At 39.2% G+C, this 6375-nt stretch overlaps 1 protein-coding gene across 3 annotated transcripts in view; it reads right to left on the reverse strand.

Annotated features, from left to right (window-relative positions):
* LOC149137947 (protein mono-ADP-ribosyltransferase PARP14-like) overlaps positions 1 to 6375 on the reverse strand; it is a 507224-nt gene that overhangs the window by 484123 nt on the left and 16726 nt on the right. The window contains exon 1 of one of the 3 annotated variants that reach the window (XM_089339557.1): positions 857 to 1177. The exons of the other annotated variants lie outside the window; for them this stretch is intronic. The gene's annotated coding sequence lies outside the window, so the exon portion shown is untranslated. Of the gene's footprint in view, positions 1 to 856; positions 1178 to 6375 lie in introns of those variants that run through there. 3 annotated transcript variants of the gene reach the window in all.

Raw genomic sequence — 6375 nt, forward strand, 5'->3', positions numbered from 1 at the left:
ACAACTTGTCTCCAACCATAATGTCTACAGAATCACTTGTGGATTCAGATTCCTCACTCAAATCCAATGCTTATCTATTCACCTTGCTTTGAATCGATGCTGTTATCTCATAGCTTAAACATTTTGATAATGGGATTATTTTGAGATGCTCTCTGTTTCTTTCAATTAATTTTAAATATAACAAAGAATTTAATAAAATAACTTCGTTATCATTAAGCTAGTGTTAGGAATATAAACTGTGATTAAGGTTTGGTGGAAGATTTTAATTCAAAACTTATGAAAACAAGACATTTGTACGACAGAGCCAGAACCGGTTTCAGCCAGGTTGGTATTGTAAGGGTTTTAAACATTTTGATAATGGGATTATTTTGAGATGCTCTCTGTTTCTTTCAATTATTTTTAAATATAACAAAGAATTTAATAAAATAACTTTGTTATCATTAAGCTAGTGTTAGGAACATGAATTGTGATTAAGGTTTGGTGGAAGATTTTCATTCAAAACTTATGAAAACAAGACATCTGTACGATAGAGCCAGAACCGGTTTCAGCCAGGTTGGTATTGTAAGGGTTTTAAACATTTTGATAATGGGATTATTTTTTAGCATGACATTGTAGGGGAGGTGTTACAAAGGCTGGATCTTGCCAGTTCAACTATAAAACAAGTTACATGTTTGGGCCATATTAGGCCAGTCTAAACACTAAAGGGTTAATTGACAATATCATGCAAGGTAATAAGGTTTACATGTGTTTGTGAGAATGTACAAAAGATATTTCCATTTTTAACAAAGTCAGCTGAATAACGTGTTATAGAAAATGAATGCACAAATGCCGGTGTTTATAAAATGAAAATGTTTACCAGTAGATAATGGTTGACAGCAGGTAAAAAACAGTACATTTTTTAAGCTGGCAGAAGTTATTGTCATGGAAGGTGCAAACAAGGGGCTCTGTATGATTTTGCACAAAATGCAAGTGAGTCTGCAGTGTGTGTACCATCTGCAAGTGAAGTCTGCAAATGTGTGCAGTAGGTTCAGAGAAAGATGTGCAGCAATTGGACAGTCTTTTCCCAGTGTGTTATCTGCAAACAACACCTTGGTCTTGAACCACATTATACAGCAATGGTGATTGGTCAATTGTTTCATTGGGGTTGTGGTACTCTTGTCACAATGCCAGTCACCATGACTCCAGCTAAAATGTGGAAAGTAAAGAAACAAAATCTGTTACAAAAACGGTAGAGTTCAGCAGGATTCCATTCCAAATTTGTCGGTAGACATTGTGTTCTTATGGAACGGTAACAATTCCATAACAAATATACGAGTGTATAACAAACACAGATTCGTTGTATTGTCGATACCTCAATAACTAGATTTAATCTCACATTTAAAATCCAAGGTAAAGTATATCACATCATTGGAAGTTTAATGTCAGAAGCCAAACAAGTGCCATCATTCGCACAACGGTACTTCTTTGATACACACTATGAGACCAAAAACCGGATGAAACACATGAATGGTCTGCAGGCAGATATATTCATGACACTACAAGGTTATATTCAGTAAGTAAATCCATATGTTGTATCACTTCAAGATGCTATAGAACTTTCGATAACTGAAGTTATTTCAATCCTACTATACCATGACAAAAAGCTCAAACCATCCAAGGCTCATTGTCGCTAGAACAACTTGCCTATGAATTCAGAGGTGGCTGTGTTGGTTCCGGATGATATCAAGAACTCTTTAGGTGTAATCATATACTGTCATAATGGACATGTTCAGTGAATAAACTCTATCCATTGATCATATGATCCACTGCATTATGTCCTGCTACTAATGGAGGGAACAGATGGTTGACAGGTCAATATGAAGAAATCAAATGGACAAACATTAACAGCTATGATTTTTTACACTTACCAGCTGAGAATTTTTACACTAACCAGTTAGTAAGAACTAATTTGGGTAATCATATTATAATATGCTGTCGATCAGTGGGCAAAAGTAGAACGGAGCAGGCTAAGGTGGGTTGAACTCCATCAAATGACAATCAGAGCAGAAAAATACTCAACGTTACTTGTCAACCAAACTGATACAATAATACCCGGCAGAAGAATTATTCTCCCACCAACCATCACCAGCAGTCCAAGATTTTACAGCAAGGCCTTCTAAAATTCCATAGCAATAGTGAGAGCAATGGGAAAGCCAGATTAATTCATCACATTTATGATAAACCCAAAATGGACGGAGATACAGACCGCCCTATTTCCAGGGAGCATGCACAAGACCAACCTGATATTGCTTGTCGAGTATTCAAAATCAAGCTTGACGCACTTCTCCATGATCTACTGAAAAAACACGTTCTTGGAAAAGTTGTTGCCCATACACTAACTATTGAATGACTAAAACACACAGACCTTACACACAGACATATAATTCTTATCAAGACTAACCATCATCAACTGACTGTTCCAGATATCTTAGACAGTGCTGAAATACCCGACAAACACCAAAATCTGGAGCTATTCAACTCAGTAATGGCACATAATATTCATGGTCCATGTGGTGCTATCAACCCCCAGAGTCCATGTATGGAAACCAGGAGAGATGGAGCTTGATATACTAGGGAGTTTCTGAAACCCTTCCAATCAGCCACCTATATACCGAGAGATTGCTACCTGATGTATCACAAAAGTCCAGCATAGTGGAAGAGCCAATAAAATTTACATTAAGGGTCAGACAGATTTTGTGGTGAGTTTTTTCTTCAACTTACACTGATGAATTTTTTAGTGATATATACTGACTATTCACTGACATTTAATATTTTCTTCACAGGTCAACAATTCTTGGATAGTGCCATACAATCCATATCTGATAATAACATACAACACCCACATCAATGTCAAGGTTATACACTCCTTCCAAGCAGTGAAGTATTTATACAAATACATGACAAAAGGACAAGATCGAATCCTCTTTTCGACATCGGAAACAGGACAGCCAATTCCCGTATTAAACGAGATAGAAAACTTTGTGAATGCTCGATACATCTCTGGTTGAGTAAGTGTGAGATAACGAATGATGCTGCCACTGTAATTACTGACCATTTGAATATCTTAATAAAGGACCTCAATGACAGATTTTGTGATTTGAAGGCAATGAATTTTCCCTCTAGGCTAACTCAACCATTGCTGATTGATATTTCTGATGCTGCAGTTCAATACTAAGAGGAGTTATCGGAATTACAACATGATGAATCAGTGAAGACTTTGTTGTAATTGAAACATACAAATATCTGGCTATGTGACGAGGTTGAAAGAAACTACCCCAACAACTCTACGTCAGCAATTCTTATTTGGTCGAATGTGCATTCAGTGCAGTTGACAATTTGCTGGAAGCCAAGAGAAACTAGTTTCAAATTACAAGAGGTGGCAATTTCGGACTGAAGTTAATGAAATTGTCTCCTCAAATCAAGGATCAGGCACAGGATTCTCAGTAAATGAGTTGAGGTATCTGTCAGCCAGGTATTTGAATTAAAAATCGTGTTTCTATATTAAAAAAAAAACATGTTGATGGGGCCCAGATTTGTTGCTATTAAAAAGTGGGGCACCAGAAAATTTGTTATCAAAAATGGGGCACTTGAAACAATAAATCATATTATCTCTGGCTGCCCTGTCCTGGCTGAAAAGGAATATATTAACAGATACGACAGAGTTGGGATCAACATACACTGGAAGATATGCCAACACTATGGAATAACAACAGAAAAAAGATGGTATAAACACACGCCAGAAAAGGTCACAGATAACAAGAAAGCAACCATACTATGGGATATGCCGATACACACAGGTAGAGAAATTAAGGCCAATAGGCCAGATATAGTTGTCAAAGATCATGAAGGAAAAAATGCTTTCTAATTGATGTATCAATACCAGCAGATGACAACGTTTCTCTAAAAGAAATGGAAAAAACTTTCAAAATACAAAGACCTGGAAATAGAGGTAACTCGAATGTGGAATCTAAAAACAGAAACAATTCCTATCATAGTAGGTGCCTTAGGTATAATAAAAAAATATTCAGACAAATGCATAACAAAAACACCAGGACTTACAAATATATATAACATACAGAAAATTGCACTACTGGGTACTGCACACATCCTACGCAAAACACTTTCAATACAGTAACCATAAGAGCACCACAGCAAACCACAGCACATACCCAAGGCACACAGAGCTGCACTCGGTAGTGAAGTGAAAGCACGTTATAAAAACAAAACTACTGAACAATAATAATAATAAAGATGATGATGATGATTTCTTTATTAACCAGAAGGTCTACATTAAGAAAAAATTATGGACAGCACAGGACAAAACAAAGAATGTGTGTGTGTATGTATGTGTGAGTGTGTGCTGGGAGGGTTTTGCGTGTAAACAAAACTAACAAAATAAAAAAAACAAAAATTAACAATGTGTTACCCTCAATAGAGAGGAGACGTTTGAGGGCTGCTCATGGAAAACCCCATAAAAAAACCACGGGTACCCTGACTTTTATGGCAGGTGCCTTTTTTCCTTTCCTTTTTTCCAACTACAGGCATATGCTCAGGGCAGGCCCGTTCACCTGCACCATTCTCGCCATTTTCATCCACCTTTCAGCAAACTGGCCAGAAGACAACAATTCCCTCTCTACCCTTATTTTCCAAAGAGAAAAGTCTTCAGCCCCTTCAGTCTCATCCACCATACAACCTCTTTTGCCATGGCTACCAGGCATGTGAACACAGACTTCCCTTCCCAGTTCAATTCAAGACAGTGAAGTGATCTTCACGATGGATTCAGTCGAAAGCAAGATCCGTCCTATAACACGTATTCAACATAAACTCACAAGTCAGAAATACTCGAGCAGTAGCAGAGTGCATGCTGGGCCATCTCGTCCTGCGTGCATCTCAGATATGCTCAGTTGAGAGCACTTCTGTGCCTGTAAAGATTATGTCAAACAGGCAAAGATCACGAGTAGCACTGCCAGATGAGAGATTTTTGGAAATTATCCAGAGGTCCCAGGCTGACACTTCTCCAGAAAAGAGTGGCTAGTTGATCTTCTTTGACACCCAAGGGCTCTCCAAGAACGTCGTTGCACTTTCCCTCCACTAATCCTCTATAAAAAGCTAAATTGGACATTCCACCCATTGCACTGTCCGATTGGCTGATGGTTGTGAATGCTTGAAGACATTTCCAAATTCACTCCAATGTAATCAGACAGTGGCTAGGACAATGCATGACAGTCAAGTGATAGTAGATGATGGACGTGATATACGTGTTAGCCACATCTGCTTGACCTTTCATGGATAGCTTTCTCTCAGCTCATTTCTGAGTGAGAGTAGTCACCCTGCTCATTACTTGGTCCCAGTTTTTGTCCAATCTGGTGGTCCAGACCAAAGACGACCCCAAGCAATTTAACTGGTCTGTCCATCCAGCATCCAACGACACAGTCAGACAGCATGGACATGCTTCTCCAGGTGCCAAACCACAAGCCCACTAACTTTTCCTGGTTAATCATTGCTCCTGAAACCACCTCCTAGACCCTGATAGCGGTGCTAATGTTTCTATGTGTTTATGATCTGGTACCACAACAGTGATGTTGCCGACATATGCTGAAATGTATCTCCCACATCCTAAGTCATGCAGGGATGCTACTCAACACCTCCAGTTTGTGTAGAAGTGACCCAAGAGTCAGTACATACAAAAGGGATGAGATATGGCTACCTTTCCAGACTGAGTGCAGGATGCTGAATGGTTCTGAGAGGTCACCATTTACTCTGACTACTGAATAGATGACGTTGTACATGGAAGCGATCCAGCCCTGAATACAGGCCAGAAACCAGCTGCCTTGAGGACCACTGCCAGGCAAAGATGGTCAACCCAATCGAAAGTTTTAAACTGATCTGAACTGATCATAGCCCCTACCATGCCATGTTCTTTAGCTACTTTCTCAATGTCTCACATGATGTGGAGGTTGTCAGGGATGGATCTTTTTGGGATGGCGCATGTCTCTGCCTCCCCTACCAGATCACCAACAACATGTGCCAACCTCGTGGCTAAGACCTTGGCCAAAATTTTGATCTCTGCTCTCAGCAGAGTTATAGGCCTAAAGTTGTCAATACAATCCTCTTTGTTCGGGTCTTTTCTCAGCAACACCACTGCTCCTTGGTTCACAAAACTGGGAATTCTCCCTTTCTGTTGCCAGTTGCAGTAAACGTTTGCCAAGAGGTCACCAAACAAGTCTGGCATGTAAGTGTAAAGCTTGTAGGACAGACTATCTGAACAAGGCAAGTTACCCCCTCATGCAGCTTGCCATTATTTCCTCATTTCAAAGGCTGTTATTGGCCTTTCAC

This window comes from Octopus bimaculoides, chromosome 1 (assembly GCF_046866305.1).
Source record: "Octopus bimaculoides isolate indiv1 chromosome 1, ASM4686630v1, whole genome shotgun sequence".
Taxonomy (NCBI): Eukaryota; Metazoa; Mollusca; class Cephalopoda; order Octopoda; family Octopodidae; genus Octopus; species Octopus bimaculoides.